The 19,179-nt window shown below is 37.5% G+C and overlaps 1 protein-coding gene and 1 pseudogene across 1 annotated transcript in view; one reads left to right on the top strand and one right to left on the bottom strand.

The window, feature by feature from the left end:
* Window positions 1-19,179, bottom strand: part of UVRAG (UV radiation resistance associated) — a 303,298-nt gene that overhangs the window by 184,691 nt on the left and 99,428 nt on the right. The window lies entirely within an intron of this gene.
* LOC109386344 (glutathione S-transferase P pseudogene) lies at window positions 5,852-6,480 on the top strand (annotated as a pseudogene).

Here is a 19,179-nt window from a genome sequence, read left to right as displayed (position 1 = left end):
ATACTATATGTCTGTCAAACATAGCTTGAATTTTTCTGGCAGTCACATTCCACTGATCATTAACACTGATTTGACTATTGACTAAAGGCTCTACACATCCTTTTTTACTCAGGCTGTGCCCATATGTCAAGCCTCCCTCTTCTCATATAGTTAGTTATGGGACTCAAGTATAAGGCTATGTCCTTATCCCAATTAAATTTCATCTTGAAGTTTAAGATGGATTGAATATATATATTCTACCTTTCCAGTCCCCAGCTATCTTCTTATACAATGTCAGACAATTAAGTTCGTGAACTCATCCTAGAAAAAGTGCTACATATCTCAATGCTGAGTATCACTATGGTCACCTTCAAAGTTCTCCCCCTAGGAAGCTATGCACTGATGCCAGTGCCTAGTCTACCCTTCAAAGCAATTTTAGAACTCTTTTTCTGGAATGGCCGTCAGAGCTGTCATCGTATTACCCTTGATGTCCTGAACGTCATCAAAATGTCTTCCTTTCAATATTTCCTTTATCTTCAGGTAAAGAAAGAAGTCATTGGGGGCCAGATCAGGTGAGTAGGGAGGGTGTTCCAATACAGTTATTTGTTTACTGGCTAAAAACTCCCTCACATGCAGTGTCATGTGAGCTGGTGCAATGTTGTGGTGCAAGAGCCATGAATTGGTGAAAAGTTCAGGTCATCTAACTTTTTCATGCAGTCTTTTCAGCACTTCCAAATAGTCAAGTTGGTTAACTGTTTGTCCAGTTGGTACAAATCCATAATGAATAATCGCTGATATCAAAAAAGGTTAGCAACATCATTACAACAAGTTCACGAACGTTGTCATTATACTGATTTGTTATACAAAGTAAACACCAACTGTGTGAGCTCCATATTACCATTGCTTTCTAAATTTTTGAGCTTTGTATAAATTTTCTACGTTCTAGTTCAAATGCTTAGATTATAATATTGTAAAGGGAAGAACTATGTCTCCTTTGTTCACCATTATGTCGCCAGCATACTGCAGTATTCAATAAACATTTGGCGAGCAATGAATAGACTGAATGAATAGACATGTTAAACAAGACCTGATCAAAAAAAGAGCCCTATGCCATGCCGTTAGAAATTTCCCTCTAAGGTGATAGATAATAAGTCATTAAGCAATTACAAGTCATCCTATCTTTACTATCGTCCAGCTTATACTTCATCTTGCTCCTAAAACTTTCATTTACATAGCTGTCAAACACCTTATTAGAGTCATTATCTGGATCTACAAATCTAATTACCCTTTCAAAATGAAGACTTTAGTCTGAGATAACTTGTTCTTGGGAATGGCTCAGTAAAGGGAAAGGCATTTAGTTTCAATTTGAAGCACTCTGACCACTATACACAAAAGAATAGCCATTTAGGGGATTGGGAACAGCTTTTCAAAGTCATTAAAGAGCAGGGTGCATTGCATGTTCAGAACAGGGAGTAAGTAGGTGGTAAAATAAAGCAAAAGGTGCATGAGAGCAGTGTCACGAGAGGCAGCCTGGGAAGACTGATTAGAGCCAAAATGTTGTGGACTTGAAATGCCTGAGAAATCTTTGTCATCTCCACAGCACCTACAGCAGTCTTGAACACATGGGAATCACTCACATACTTGTTGATGAGTTTATTAAATATGATAGTTTCCCAAAAGACCAGAAGTCTACCCAAAGCCTGTTTCTACATCCCTCTGTGTAGACCATGAACATAGCTGAGAAGAACACAAGTCTCATGGTAATGGCATCAAGTAAGACAGAACACAATGCTACCTATAAAATTAACATACTCTCATGGAAAAGTAAATGGTAGCATTGTGGGTGGGAAAGTTATATCACATGGTATGAAAGCATGTGATAATGAGTGTGTCAGGTTTAACCAAGAGGTGCCCTCAAAAACTAACAAACGACACTGATGAAGCAAATTATAGAACAATAATCAACTCTTCAGATTTCCAGTTAACATGTAGACTAACTCATTTCAGGCAAGAAGAACCACATGTGGTATAAGAGCAGGCTAAATCCTTTCCAGATTTTTCCATAATACTATCCATGTGCTAAAATGTAACTAGGATTTAAAATATATTCATTGTACAACAAATGTACATGAGGAGGGCTGGCCAAGTGGCTCATTGGTTAAGAGTTGGCTTGGGAGCGCAAGCTCTGAGCAGCAGGGCCGCTGCTTTGGATCCCACATGGGCCAGTGACGCTGCGCCCTCTACAGCTAAGATGGTGAACAACAGCTCAACCTGGAGCTGGGCAGCCGTGAGTTACCGGCGACGGCGTAGGCTGCAGTGAGCTGCCGTAAAGCTACCGTGAGTGGCTGGCAGCCAGCGTGAGCGACCGGTAGCTGCCATGAGCTGCCATGAGCTGCTGTGAGCAGCCGTCCAATGGCTGGTGACTGATCTACCTCAGCCCAGAGGAGCACAATGATCACAATACCAACATGGGCCAGTGAAGCGACATCCTCCACAACTAGACTGAAGAACAAAAGGACAGTAACTTGTCTGTTCCCCTTCCCCGATTCCCCAATGCTGTTCCCCTTCCCCAATTCCACCATAAAATCTTAAAAAATATATATATATACATGAGGAAGTACATTAAAAAGTACTCCAGAATGAGAAACTTCTTAGGGGACAAACGACGATATGGGCAAGATTTTTAAATTTAAAAGGAATACTATATACAACTTCATGTCAATAAACTAAAAAACCCAGGAAAAGGGAAACGTAAATGATCTTTTAGAAAACTATAAATTACCAAGCTGTCTCACAAGAGATTGAAAACCTAAATAGATCAGTAATTATAAGGATATTGGAAAGGGAACCAAAGGACAATACCGTGAGGGATGGAGGGATTGTAGGCCCTGATCGTTTTATAGGTGAGAGCTACCACCTAAACCTAAATTATATAAAATGTCTCAAATCAGGAAAATACAGAGAGCTTCTCAATTCATTTTAGGGTAGTGTAACCCTTACCAGTTTTAATCTGGACAGGAATTTGGCTTGTTGTGGTGTTCAGTATAATGTTTCAGAATTGGCTTAACAAATTTCTCCACTTGGCCTACTATCTGAAGAAAATGAAAAAATACAGACTTACTTCTAGATTGGCAATTTTAACTGAATACAAAATTACTGCAGTGTCTCCAAAGACATGTTACTACCATCATACTAATACTTATAACTCCTGAAGTCTGTTCCAAAAACATAAAACAGCATAACTCTTCTTTTTCCTCCCTTTTCATCCCATTGGACCTCCGGTCTTGCACACTTACAAATGCCTCGTAAGTCTTTTAGTCACTGGTAAGCAAAAAACAATCTAAAGAGGATGAGACTTTACGGTCTTATAGTCTTTAGACTATATGTTCATGAGGTCTCCTGAGTTCTACAGGGTATGCATGCATGTATGTATGCATATGAGGCATATGCATGTATATATGTATGTTTTTATGTCTATATATGCATGTGTAGGGGATTATATAAGTACACACTGCTATAGTGAAAAGATATTCAACTGGAAGCTAAAAGATCTGGTTCAAAGCAAGTTCTACCAATTTCAGAGCTATGATATGGAGGATATTATGTAACGTCTCTAATCATGTCTAAGCCCCAAGTACTCTATGGAAAAGGATCAGATCATATTCATATTTTTAACTTCCATTCTACTACACCTGGCCCATGGTAGGCTTTCCATAAATTTGGCTCAGTTCAAATTTGAATGGGAACAATGGGAAACAAAGAAATTATACAGAGGTAGCAAGCAAAGGTTTAGTCCATGCCTTCTATTAAAGTCATTTTTTATCCTGAAGTTACTAAAATGCTCTTCAGGACATCAAAATCCTTAGGATCAGCATAACTTGTCCTACTTCTGGCCAGAGACTAGATTTACAATCCCACCTGAAAAAACTAAGAAAAAACATATAAAACAATGGTTCTCAAGATTGCTATGGCCATCAGGCAACAAAGGACAGTAATACCTGAGAGTAAGAAAACATATGAGGTGATCCCTATGATTGCCCCAGCTTACTGCCTGGAGAAACTTTCCAGGCTAAGGCACAGAGAGGGGGATCCCAACAGAACAAGGTGGTCTCCCTAAGTTGGGGAGAAGGTTGGGGATCCAGCGAAACCACAATCGCTAGAGTTCTCAGCACATGACACTAGAAAAGAGTGTACACAGAAAACGTCAGAGATCTGCAGAGGGTCATACTCAAGTATTCAGTTATGTACTGATTAGTGAACCATCTGAGGAAACTACCCAAGGCCGGGGGAGGGGGGGGAGTACAGGGGTATAGGACTAGAAGGAAAAAATATGCAGAGATTTCCCAGAGCCTATTCCCCACAGACAGAGTATGGTCCATACAAAAAAGTTTTGTATGGGATGGATAAGAGTATGCAGAAGAGTTTTGTTTCAGGAGTGGATAAAATTAACCCTAGACTGAATGCTGTTCTAGTCCAGCCTTACAAAACTTAAAAGTAAGACCTAAAAGGATAAAAAGTGTTTCCAAGTAACATAACCACATCTCAGAATAAATCTTAAGAACATTTATAGGACTATCAGGTAAAATTTACAATGCCTGACATCCAATAAAAAATTATCATACATGCAAAAAAGCAGGAAACTGGAATCCAAAATAAGTAGCAAAATCAATCAATCAAAGCTGATCCAGAATTGACAGAGATGAAATAATTACTACAGGGTCATTAAAACAATTATTACAACTGTAATTTATATGTTCAAAAGCTAGGAAAAAAGATTGAACATGTTAAATAGAGCCATAGGAAAAATTTTAAAGACCCAAATTGAATTTCCAGAGATGAAAACTAGTGTTTGAAAAGAAAAAATAAAATCATAGGTGAACAGTTTGGGTATTATAGAAGAAAAGATTAGTACCCAAAGATATACTAAATGTCTAAGGACATTTAGACATGAGAAAGAAATAAGACTAAAATGAGAAATAAGTTTAAAACAAAGCTTCAGTGAGTGGTGGGACAACTTCATAAGGCCCAAATATACATGTATTTGTAGCCCAAAAAAGAGAAAACAGTGGAGGAAGAGAGAAAAAAATACTTGAAAAATTAATGAGTAAAAAATTTCCAACTGATGAACACTAAAAACCCACAGACCCAAGAATCCCCAACAAATCCCTAGGATAAGAAGCACAAAGAAAACTATACTGAGGCACAACATAATCAAATTGCTTACAACAGTAATAAAAGAGAAAATCTTAAACACATCCTGAGAAAACAACATATTACATAAAGGGAAACAAATAAAGAATGACAGATTTCTCATCAGAAACAGTGCAAGCCAGAAGACAGTGGAGTAACATCCTCTAAGAATTAGAAGAAAAAAACTTAACCCAGATTTCCATACTGAGCTAAACTATCTTTCAAAAACATGGATAATATAAAGACATTTTCAGGCATACAAAAGGTGAGAGTTCAATTACCAGCAGAAATGCACCTCAAGAAATGCAAAAGGAAATATTCAGGAATAAGGAAAATAATACCAGATGGAAATGTAGATCTACATTTGGGAATGAAGAGATTCAAAACAATAACTATGTATATAAAGATTGTTATTATTATTTAAATCTCTTTAAAAGTTAATCTATTGTTTAAAGCAAAAATAAATGTATTTTGGGAGTTCTAACATGTAGAAGTAAAATATATGACAACAATTACAAAAAAGCTACTAAGAGAAAAATTAAGTACACCGATATGAAATCCTTAAACTGTATGTGTAGTGGTATACTGTCACTTGAAGATCTATATTACAAACCCTAAAACAACTACTAGAATAACAAAAGAACAGAAGAGCACCGCCACTGCTTTTGTCTACACTGCAACCATGTCTCCCTACACCATTGTCTACTTGCCTGTTCGAGGGTGTTGCGAGGCCATGCACATGCTGCTGGCCGACCAGGGCCAGAAAGGGAAGGAGGAGGTGGTGGCCAAGGAGACCTGGCTGCAGGGCCCTCTAAGGCCTCCTGTCTGTACAGGCAGCTCCCCAAGTCCCAGGACGGAGACCTCGCCCTATACCAGCCCAAAGCCATCCTGCACCACCTAGGCCACTCCCTTGGGCTGTATGGGAAGGACCAACAGGAGGCGGCCCGGGTGGATGTGGTGGTGAATGACATAAAGGATCTCCGCTGCTAATACATTACTCTCATCTACACCAACTACAAGGCAGGCAAGGAGGACAATATGAGGGACCTGCCTGGGCACCTGAAGCCTTTTGAGATTCTACTGTCCCAAAACCAGGGGAGCCAGGCCTTCATTATGGGCAACCAGATCCTTCACAGACTACAACCTGCTTGACATGCTGCTGAATCACCAGGTCCTGGCCCCTGGCTGCCTGGACTCCTCCTCCCTGTTCTCGGCCAACATGGCATGCCTCAGCACCTGGCCCAAGCTCAAGGCCTTCCTGGCCTCCCCCGAATATGTGACCTCCCCATCAATGGCAACGGGAAACAGTGAGGGCTTGTGGCACCCCTCAGGAGGCAGGGGCTGCCTGCCTGCCTCCCTGCCCCTAGGACCAATAAAATTTCCAAGAGAGACAGGGGAAAAAACAAAAAACAAAAAAAAACTGTAGCTAATAAGCCAACAAAGGAAATAAATCCAAAAATAAGCAGATAAAGAGGAAAGGGGGAACAAAGAATTGATGGGACAATTGAATACAAACAACAAGATAGATTTAAACTCAACAATAGCAGTAATTAATGTAAATTACAAATAGTCCAAAAACCTCAATTAAACAATAACAACTATCATATTGGATAAAAAAAGCAAGACCCAAGGAACAATTCTATCTACAAGGAACTCTCTTTAAATATAAAAATGTAAAATGGGTCCAAGTATAAAAAGCAAATAGGGAAAAGATTTACCATGCTAACACCATTCAAAACAGAGCTAGAGAAACTGTATTAATATTACATAAAGGTGACTTCATAGCAAAGAACATTACCAGGAATAAAGAAGGCCATTTCACAATGATAAAGAAGTCAATTTGTCAAGAGAAATATAACAATTCTAAAGGTTTATAAGTACACCTACAAGTACTATTAGCTTGAAAATACATGAAGTAAATGATGATAGAACTGTCAGGTGAAAACAGACAAATCTACAATTATAAGAGGAGATTTGAACAACCCTCGCTGAATAAGTAAGAAAAAAAACAGACAGAAAATAAGGATAAAGAATGCTTGAACAGAACACTTGAAAAACAAATTTGACCTGATTAACATTTACAGAACACTCCGCTCAACTACAGCAGAATATACATTCTTTTTAAGTGCACATGAAATGTGCAACATTAAAGAATACAATCTAGGGCCAGCCGAGTGGCACTCTGGTTAGGAGTTGGCTTGGGAGCGCCAGCTCTGAGCAGCAGGGCCCCAGTTCGGATCCCACATGAGGGCCAGTGACGCTGTGCCCTCTACAGCTAAGATGGTGAACAACAGCTCGACCTGGAGCTGGGCTGCCGTGAGTCGCTGGCAACGGCGTAGGCTGCAGGCCCTGCTGCAGTGGGCTGCTGTGAGCTACCATGAGTGGCCGTCCAATCGCCAGGAAGCAACTGCCTCACCCAGGAAGAGTGCAATGATAATACCAACATGGGCCAGTGAAACGACGTCCTCCACAACTAGACAAGAACAAAAAGGACAGCAACTTGTCTGTTCCCCTCCCCCGATTCCCCAGTGCTGTTCCTCTCCTCCAATTCCCCAACAAAATCTTTAAAAAAAGAACACATTCTAAACCAAAAGTCTCAATAAATGTAAAAGGATTCAAGCTATGCAATATTAGGTTCTCTCATCACAATGGAATTTGATTAGAAATCAATTTTTTAAATCTGGAAAATAAGAAAATATGTGAAAACCAAATAACAAACTTCTAAATCATCCATGAGTCAAAGAAAAAATATCAAAAGGAAAATTAGGAAGTGTTTTTAAATAAACAAAAATGAAAACACAACACGACAAAAAGTATGAAATGCAGCTAACAGGGAGAAATTAGATTAATAGTACTAAAACCATATATAGAGAAAACAAGAAAAGCCTTAAATCAATGACCTCAGCTTTCACAGGAAAAAAACTGGAATAAGAAGTGCAAAAGCAACTCAAAGTTAGCAGGAAAAAGGGAATAATAAATATCAGAGCTGAGATCAATGAAACAGAAAACAAAAGCAATAGAGAATAATCAATGATACAAAAAGCTGTTTCTTTGAGATCAATAATATTAGTAAACCTCTAGCTAGACTAACCAGGAAAAAAAGAAAAGACCCAAATTACCCATAGCAGGAATAGGAGAACTAACAATACCACAGATTATTCTACAGATATTAAATTTTACCAAATAGACAAAATAGACAAATCCCTTGAAAGACACAAACTACCAAAGTTTACTCACGAAGCAATAGATAACCTCTATAGTCCTATATCTAAGAAATTTAATTTTCATGAAAACCTTCCTACAAAGAAAATTTCAGGCCCAGATGGCTTCAATGTGAATTCTACCAAATATGTAAAGAGGAAACAATACCAATTCAACACAATCTCTCCCAGAAAATCGAAAAGGGACTATTTCTCAATTCATTCTATGGTTCCTTATAGAGAAATCAACTGTTGAGGGACATCTGGATTTTTTCCAGTTTTTGACTAAAACAAATAAAGGTCTTATGAACATCTGTATACAAATCTTTATTTGGACATATGCCTTTATTTCTCTTGGATAAATACCTAGGAGTAGAATGGCTGGGTCATAAAGTAGGTATATGAATTGTGGAATATCTATACAATGGGATACAACGTAATAACAAAAATAAATAAACTACAGTTAACCCTTGAACAATGCAGATTTGAATCACATATTCCACTTAAATGCAGTACTTTGATATACACAACAACATGGATAAATCTCAAAATAAGCATCTTGAGCTATAGAAGGCAGATAAAAAAGAACACATACTATATGATTCTATTTACAGAAAATTCAAACTAATCTATAGTGACAAAAAAGTATTTCAGTGGTTGCCTAGAGATGGAGAGAGAATGTGTGGAAGGCAGGATTATCAAGGAGCACAAGGAAACTTTGCGAGCTGTTGGATATGTTCATGTCTTAATTGTGGTGATACTTTCATGGATGTTTGCATATCAAAACTTAACAAACTATATACCTCAACTATGTTATGTTTATGTCAATTATACCTTAATAAAGTTGTTGTTTTTAATCCTTAGCATCAGAACTCAAGACTCTTCATCTCCATTAATTCTTACACAGGTGTACAGCTAACCCTGTAGACAGAGACACCATGGTATTTTCCTAAAAACTACAGTGGAAAATTCACCAAATATCTATTAGACACACTCAAACATTCCATTAATTCTTTCAACAATATTTACTCAGAACCTAAATGCAGAACAGTGCTGAGCTAGATGCTAAGAGCGGTGCAAAGATGAGTTAGATCTGATGTTCTCCAACAATGTCTTTTAAAAGATTTAATTAAATGTTTACTGATAATAGGAAACAAAGGCCTTTCTCATATTCTGGTCCCTCATTTATACATATGTATACACACAAGCACATACACATCTCTCTATAAAACTGATGCAATATTTTGCTCTGTATTTTAAATATACTTGATCGCCTAGTAGGAAACTTTCAGCATTACTATGTGCATTACGAACACATAAAGTGAGCATTTTACCATTTACCTATATATTTTGAGATACACAGCCTACAGCAGCATGCCTTTAGCTACATATAGTTGTGTAATCCATGAATGCCCCATTTGCAAAGAACACACAAAGACCCAGATCTTGGTTTCTAAAACACTGTTCTTCACTAAAAGAAACCAAAGCTCCTTGGAGAAAAGACTAATTCTAATGCAGAGACAAGGGGAACATATAGAGTATGTCGTTACAGAAAGTAAGGAAGTACTCAAAGAGTGATGGGAATAGGTCCTAAGAAAACAGAAACTAGATTGAAAAGGCTCCCATGGCCAAACATGTAACAATTTGAATATCAAAATAATTATAGTAACAGATTATATAACACATTAGATAAAATAGGAATCCATGAACCAATAATGATATAAATAAATGAGGGAGAGAAGAAAGCTTTTCTTAACAATAGAATGCCAACTAATAAATATAAGAGAGATGATAGAATAAGAAAATAATCATTTGGCAACCATCATTTTAATAATTAATTCAGCCTAGAAACATCATTGTATGTTAAAACTAATGGGTGAAAATTTGATGAGAAATACAATATTTACATAATCTAAAAACACCTTCCCACAAAATACTTAAGGACTGCAAAGTGAAAAGGGTAACTTCACAGAGGAAAAATTAGGCAGACACCACTTAATCAAGTATTCAGTTAATAGAACAGTAATGAGGCAAATCAAAATTGTGTACCACTTGGTAGGATGCAAGAAAAACACAACATCACTTGTATAATATTCCTTCCAAAAATATATAACCTGAGTTTCTTCATGAGGAAACATCAGACAAACCAAAATTGGGGAATGTTACCTAAATAAACAGCCTAAAATATTTAAACATGCCAAAGTCATAAAAGTCAAGAAAAGTCTGAGGAATTGTTTCAGACTGACAGAGAATAAAGAGACATGACCACTAAATGCAGTATGTGATCCTAGATGAAATCCTTTTGTTATAAAAGACACTGAGACAGCTGGAGAAATTTGAATGTTGTAAGTGAATTAGATGGCAGTAATGTGTCAGTGTTAACTTCCTGATTTAGATGGCTGTGATGTGGTTATAAAGGAGAATGATCATATTTGTAGAAAATATGGACCAATTTATTAAGGTGTAATAAGGGATTATCTTTTTAATTTTCTCTCAAATGGTAAAGAGGGGTAAGCTCTCGTACTAACTGGGCAATATTTCTGTAAGTTTGAAAATATTTCAAAAGAAAAAGATATAAAATGCTCAAGAAAGAAAAGCAGGGAGTACTGAAAGAAGGAAGTAATATCCCAAACCAAGACTCTCCCACAAGGCAGCCTGTCCCTGGTCCCTGAGTCTGTGGAAATAAAGGTCAATGCAGAGACATTAACGTAGTGTTTAAACCATGTATTCATAACAAAAACAAAGGGAAAAAAAACTGCCTTTTTTTCCCAAGTGGCATATTTCAAAACGAGGTCAACAACTGTCTCACAGCAAAAACCACAAGGTAGCTAATTTTGGGGGACTGATTTTTAAATAACTTAGCAAAGCATCTCTAACAATATCACAAATACACTATACAGAATAACTATACAATTCGGCTGACTTCAGAGAAGACCTCATGCAAATTAACTTTACAGCTAACTTTATCACGTTTATTGTTTTTAATTGTCAAAAACAATTTTTTTTATTTAACTATTTTGGATAGGAATATATCCTCAATGTGTTACTCACTTCTCTGGTTTCTGATGGAAACAATGATAATATTTTCTTACAGACTGAGGAGCATTATGAATATTAGCAAGATGCAGAGGTTTATAGAACTAACTGTTCTGTATCATACAATCCTACATCATAATACTTTTTTAAATTATAATGTCAGCTTTTAATTTCTTTTTCTGCCTTTCCTCTTTCTATAAGGCTTTCACATACCATTTCTCAGGGCTTTCAATGTGCCTGTCAATAGCATCACTAAATGATAGCATTTAATTTACCATGGACTTGGAAACTGAATGATCAGGATATAAGAATGGTACACAAAATAAAAGTAAACAGTTTCTGAATGAGGCCTATGGATTTTTCCTATGTGCAAAATGTAGACTGTTGCAGATATGAGATATTTTTGCAGCTTTTTAGACTTTTTATGTTAACTTTTAGAATACTGGCTATTATAAATTGATACTGCCCAATAAATGAGGTACTACTTTATTTCAATTTTCAAGCAAGACATTAAATTTTTTTCAGAAAGGTTAGAATTTACATATCCAATCACAGGAAATAAGACTTTGTTAAAAAAAAGCCGAAAGTCTACTCTTGGACCCTCCCTGACTCTTGGGAAATTACTCTAGTATTAGGTTGGCAACATAAAATGATGGTCCTTTGCTATGTGACCAATCACACTTGGATCTATAGTAATATTATGCATATTATTATATATTGTAATATAGTACTCATATTAATGTTACTTGGATCTATAGTAATGTTATGAAGGGTGTTTCTTTGTGAATTGATTTTTTAAGTTATCCTATAAACAAAGAGCAGGAGAGTTAATTATAATAACATAGCAGATATAATTCTTTTTAAAAATTGATAATGTAAGAATAACTAACAAAACAAAAACACAGAGGTGGAGGTAGAGAGAAAAGGTGGCAGGTAACATAAATCTGCTAAATTCCTCTTCTTCCATTGTCCAAAGCCAAGAGTCACTATCTAAAGTTTATTTATCAAATAACAGAAACAAAGTATATTATTTCAAGCTTTTCATAATAATCGTTATAAAGGAAAACAGTAAGTGTTAAAGGTGGTTATTGCTAAGGAGTGAAACTGGGGCAGGGCTGGGGAGAGTAGAACGGGAACTTTTTTTACTTTTCATTTTAGAGGTTGGTTTTAAAAAAATAGTATGCGGGTTTCACTTTAATTTTTTTAAAAGGCTCAGAGGAAGGGATGGAGAAGAAAATGAAAGGAAAGAAGTATCATTTCCTCCAGGAAATTTCCCATGACCACCTTGGGGCCTCTTTCTCTGTGTTCCCAGAGAATGAATCATGGGACACTTATCAGAGCATTTATTACAAGGTATTTTGTTTCTGTCCTTAGTTGTCTGACTAACCTATAGATTAAAATCTCCCTGAAGGCTGGTATCATATCTTACTTACATTTGTATCCCCAGCATATAACTAGTACAATAACTAGAGCAATAAATAACTGCTGAATGGACAACATATGAATGATGATCATAGTGAATAAAACTAATAATACCAATTTTTCATTTGGAAAACAGCATTAAAAAAAGGAAAACAAACCACAGAAAAAAAACATAAAATGAACATCAATATTTATAGTTGTGTCATGCTAACTATATCTTACCAAAAAATTCATTTTGAAAAGAAACTTTTGATGAATACCCAGGAAAATTTAAAAGAAATTGGAAAAGCAAACAAACAAAGGGGAGAAAAAGCCAACACCTTGCCTTTCCCATTTGCTTTCTATCAGAGGTCCTTTTCGCCACCTCCTATGAGTAGTCTAAACTCAGTATCAAATATGGGCTGACTTGCAGATGCCAGCACATACTGTGCCTGTTCAGAATATGTTTAAGAGTAGTGAATTTATTTATATATAAACAATGTTTCAAGTCTATTCAAGTGGCTCCACAGAGTAATTCCACATGACAACTTTTTTCTACCATCAGAATCTACTTATATTAAAAGAAAACCGTGGTTTAAAAACAGGCACTGAGAAGTTATGGTTTCCAAGGCTACAGGGGACAGCTTAATGTTGACGCGTCAAAACTGGAATGCCTAACACACTTTGAATACGTGTTTTGTTTTGTTTTCCTGGGCAATTATAAAACTTTCTTTTTCTGTTTGGTCTATATAAAAACAGTTCAATAATAATAGTTGATCATATAAGGAATCACTAAGTTAGACATTCATTTTTAGCTTTGAAAATGCAACATTTGAAGTTAGTTATTTCACCAGTTTTGCTGTTCAGCTCCAAAGTTTGAAGAAGTGTTAGGATTACATGGTCCTTTGATCAAATAGAAAAAAAAAAAAAAAGAGGAATGAAATTGTGATGAGGTCTAAAGAGTATAAAAGACCTTCATTAAACATAAATCCTACTGAAGCAATGTATCCTATTAAAAACAGCACAGAGCAGAAGAGGCCTCAAGCTTCTGGAGTGAGCCAAGAAAGTGTTGTACAACCTTGGACAAGTTATTAAACCTTCCCAAGCCTCAATTTCCTCATATGCTTATTGTGCCGCGTTGTTGAAAGGATAAATTAGGATAATAAATATGTGTACGACACCTAGCACAATATTTGCACATAATGAGCACTCCAAAAAAAAAAAAAAAAAGCTAGCGCTGAGGATATAAGAAGGCGTCTATATAAAAAGAAATAATGCAAGGTTAATAAAGCTAAGTGTTCAGGGCACAGAATGCTTGTTAAGTGTAATAAGGGTACAGGAAATGAAGCAAGATCCTAGAGCAGAGGAATGTCATCTACATCTGGAAGAATTTATTTAACATGTCAGGCAAGCATTCCCTACCTTTCTACATGCTGATACCTGGTGTAATCTGTTCATTGTACTCCTGATAAATTCCCATTTATTCTTTATAGAATAAATGTGCTAGGAAATAGGCTCCACACCAGAGGCGGGTAACAGTGAACAAGGTAAACCAGACTGTCTGACCCACAATGGTTAAAATCTACTGGGGGAAACAGAGTAATTAAACAGGCAATTATTGGGTCATCGGGAAAGTCATGACACATTTTTGCATTGAAGAATACGTCATGACTTTCCCGACGACCCATTACATCACCACGTAAAGTTTTATAACACAAGAGGCAAGGTGCTTCCTTTCTCTCCGCCACCAGCACCCACCCCTAAATGAAGACATGACAGGACATGCTAAGCAAAGATTTAGATATAGGGTAATGTAGGAGGTTCCTAAGGCCTAAACTACCTGCTTCAGCCCAGCCTTTTTGCAGAGAGCTGCCCTCATTGCACGCTTCCTTTGAGCATCTATTCATAAAGCAGCCCTCTGACTCTCATGCTGCTATTGCTTAGTTTGTGCAGAGCTCCCGCTGGACTGATGGAGGGGAGGGGTGACTGACAGAGTAGCACAAGGCCCTCCTACTAGCAGGTTCTCAATAAAGATTTGTTGCTAGTGACATTTTGTTTCAAATGATTGACCAGCATTCTTTTCTTAGATTATTGGATTCCTAAACCCTGTACGTACCTAATTCATCTTAAAATTCTCAACTGCAAAGCTATTCACAGAGCATGCTCCATGATTCATAAGGACAATATATAGTAAAATTCTTGATTGTAAGTCTCATACACATTCTCACCATCATATAATCATAACTGTTTGATCATCAAAAATGTTAAAAAACCCATAAAGCCAATCTAATAACAAGAAAAACAGCAGACATCTCAATAGAGGGACATTCTATAAAATACCTGACCAGTAATCCTCAAAATTATCAAGGTCATCAACAGCAAGAAAAGTCTGAGAAACAGTGACAGCAAAGAGGAACCGCAGGAACATGATGATTAAATATAATATGGTATCCAGGCTGGGATCCTGGAGGAAAGCATCTGAATAAATTGTGGACTTTAGTTAATAATAATATTGGTTCACTAATTATAACAAATGTACCAGTGTGAGATAATAAAAAATACATATAGGGGCCGGCCGAGTGGCTCAGTTGGTTAAGAGCTTGCTCAAGAGTTTGAGCTCTGAGCAACAGCGGTTCGAGTCCAGTCCGAGCTGAGCAGCCGCTGAGCTGCCAACAGGTAGCAGGATGGCTCAGCTAAAAAAAAACAAACAAAACAAAACAAAACAAAAACATATGATGTGTCATCAAACAATACAGTGAATGTTTAAATAAAACAAGTTTATTACAGTAAAAGACACATTGCCATTAATTCCCCCTCAAAATATTCCCCCTCGCTTTGAATACACTTATCCCATCGTTCTGGTCACTTCCTGAAGCACTTCTGGAAGTCCTCTTTCATGAGTGTCTTTAGTCGCGCTGTGGTGGCTGCCTCGCTGTCCTGAATCATTTTGACTTTGGGGAAGAGCCAGAAGCCGCTCGATGCCAGATCCGGTGAGTAAGGTGGATCATAACGTTTTTATTTGACAGAGATTGCTGTACCAGAAGCGATGTGTGACATGGGGCATCGTCATGATGGAGGATGATTTATTATGGCACACTTTAAAACACACCTTCTCTCAACCCAACTGACTGCACCGAACAAGCTGAAACTTGTCACACTGTTACTAAGGTTTGATGCGCCGCTTCCCATATTCCCTTTCCGCTGGATGGCACTTGGCAGCAGCATTCACTGTATGTTTTGATCACAACGGAAAGCCTCCGTGTCACACACATTTGCTTCTTTCTGGTATGGCAATTTCTGTCAAATAAAAACATTACTGTGTGTCCTCACCCACCTTATTCACTGGATCTGACACCATGTGGCTTCTGACTCTTCCCCAAAGTAAAAATAACCATGAAAGGTAAATGTTTTGAATCAATTCAGGAAGTGGAGGCAGCCACAACAGCACAACTAAAGACACTCACAAAAGAGGACTTCCAAAACTGCTTCAGAAAGGGGCAAGGACGATGGGATAAGTGTGTTCAAAGCAAAGGGAAATATTTTGAGGGGGACTAATGGTAATGTGTCTTTTACTGTAATAATTTTTTTTAATTTAAACATTCACTGTTTTTTTGGGGTTTTTTATCACACCCTGTATATTGGTCTCTGCCCCTGGTTCCTGGCACAGAGCTCCATTTACCTTGTAATTTTCTAAATGATAAAAGTACTAGGAACATCTTCTGTTCTAATACTTGGTCTTTGACCCCAGTTCCTAACACAGAGTTCCTATTCCTAAATCCCTTGGAATTTCCTGGGTGATAGCAGTGTCTTTTGTTCTAATGAGGTGACTCTTGGGTTCCTGGATAACAGCTGGTCACCAGAATGATGAAGCCATGATTAGAAGCTTGGAACTTTCAGCCCTATCCCCCATCCTCCAGACAGAGGGGAAGAGCTAGAAATAAAGCTAATGACTGATCATGCCATATGATGAAGCTTCTGGGTTGCTGAACACATGGAGGTGCTGAGAGAGTGGCATGCCAGGAGAGGGCACAGAGGTTCTGCACACCTTCCCACATAATTTGCTTTACATATCCATTTCATCTGGATGTTCATCTGTATCCTTTATCATATCCTTTTATAATAAACCGGTAAACAGTAAGTAAACTGACTTCCTGAGTTCAGTGAGCCACTCTAGCAAATTGATCGAACCAGAGGAGGGGGTTGTAGAAACCTGATATATAGCCAGTGGTCAGAAACACAGGTGACAACCTGGACTTGACACAGGTGTCTCAAGTGGGAAGCAGTTTCATGGGACTGAGACCTTATCCTGTGGGATCTGATGCTATCTCCAGGTAGATAGTGTCAGAATTGAGTTAAATTGTAGGACACCCAGCGGATGTCACAGAATTCCTTGGGTGTGGGGAAAGAACCCACACATCTAGTGTCAGAAGTATTATGAGTGTGGTAGTAGTGGGAGAGTAAAGAAGAAACACAGGAAGAGGACCAAGTTTTTCCTATTCAACCACACTAATGAGAGATGCTGAGAATAGGGGAAACACTGCAGGGTATATGGGAACTCTCTGTACTACCTCACAATGTTTCTGTAAAACATTCTGTAAAATAAGAAGAGATATTTTCAAAAATGAAAACAAAATAAAGCTGACTTTTCATAACATCAGACTCAGGATGTTTATAACACCGTTGTGAAAAATCACCTAAAATACTTAATAGAAATTAGCCAACAAAACCTGAACAAATAGTTTTTATTTAAACAAGGAATATATTTTCCAAAAAATTCTGCCAGATTATAATCTAGCCTAACAAAAACACAACCATCCCCTGCAAAATCAATAATCCTGTATTTTTGCCACCGAGTCCTTTCCCAGGGGATTTAATTGACAAGATGCTCTTTTACTATATCAACTTAATCTTCCTCCACAAATTTTTGAACTGATGTCACAGTTCAAACTTAAGAGATTTTGAAAACTGACCAAGTGGGATGCCTCAAGTTCTAATACTGAGAAAAAGTAGGACGTCTGGAAAGCTGTTTTATGCCAAGCACACTGAGGTAAGAATAGGTGGCGGAACCCAGTGGAGCTTTTCCTCCTCAGAAGCTCAACAACAATTATTTACGCCATTATTTTGGAACTTTAGATTTACACATACATACACCACTTACCCAAATTCTAAGTCCCATGAAAGCACTAACTACGTTTCTACTTTTTTGTACCCAAACTGCCTCATGTGAAACTCTGTAGAATGATGAATTGCCAGCAGAATGAAATGGAAATAACCAGTTTAATCATAGACGTTTCAAACTGAGGTAAAGTTCACATAACATACAACTAACCATTTTACAGAGTACAATTCAGGGGCATTTAGTGCATTCGCAATGCTGTGCAACTAGCACCTAATCATAGACTGTTATCTTAGCAATAATTGAGCTCAACTATTTCCCTCCCTGCTCTCTCCTCCAATAGCTAATAAATGTCAATTCCCTTCCTCCTTTACTATATACAGCAGGTCCTTGAATAATACAATTTCATTCAATGTCATTTTATTATAAAATTAATGAGATGCCATTGCAACTTAACTCTTGTTTATATCAATTAGCCTGTGGTAAAATTGGTTTCATTATACGTCATACTTCGCTTTGCTTGAAGTTGCAGAACCTATCGATGACATTGAGGACTTACTATACTGTTTCCTCCTTAAATCATTCTGTGATTAAATTAGTGGTGATGGCAGCAGGTAGATATTCATTCCAGGGAAAGGGAGCTCACCCTCTCCTCCAAAGGGACACTTCCATTGGTGAACACCTCTAATTGCTAAAAAGTACCTTCTTACATTGAGTCAACATCTGCCTTCCTTTGGCTTCCACTGGACTCACAAGATGCCACCTCCAGTATTCACAAGCTATGACTGTCAGGCCAGTTATTTTAAGCCTCAGTTTCCTCATCTGTAAAAATGGGGATAATAATACCTACTGTTACAGGGCTGTTGAGACAAATAAGTAAGATCATGCGTGACTCAGTGGGGCTCGAGTGTTTTCTCCTATACTTGCATAACACTGAGCTTGGAGAAGAAGTAGATGTCTTCCTTGCAACTCACTGCTGCTTTTCAGGCCACTGCTCTCCTCCATTCCCTAAAAACCCTCAGTTCCCTTTATTGAACGTACTGATTATGCCACTTTCCCTTCTTGCTGCTGTGATCTATAGAACTCCCATTCCAACTTAGTAACTGAAGATCTTAGCACCTGACTCACCACCTCTCTTTCTCCACTGCTACCCCACCACTGTTCTTTTTTTTTTTTTTTAATTTATTTATTTATTGTTAGTTTCAGGTGTACAGAACAATGCAATAGTTACCCTTTTCACCCTCACAAAGTAACAAC

This window comes from Hipposideros armiger, unplaced genomic scaffold (genome assembly GCF_001890085.2).
Source record: "Hipposideros armiger isolate ML-2016 unplaced genomic scaffold, ASM189008v1 scaffold_132, whole genome shotgun sequence".
NCBI lineage: Eukaryota > Metazoa > Chordata > Mammalia > Chiroptera > Hipposideridae > Hipposideros > Hipposideros armiger.
Note: the sequence above shows the minus strand (reverse complement) of the source record. Positions and strands in the feature narration are given on the sequence as shown.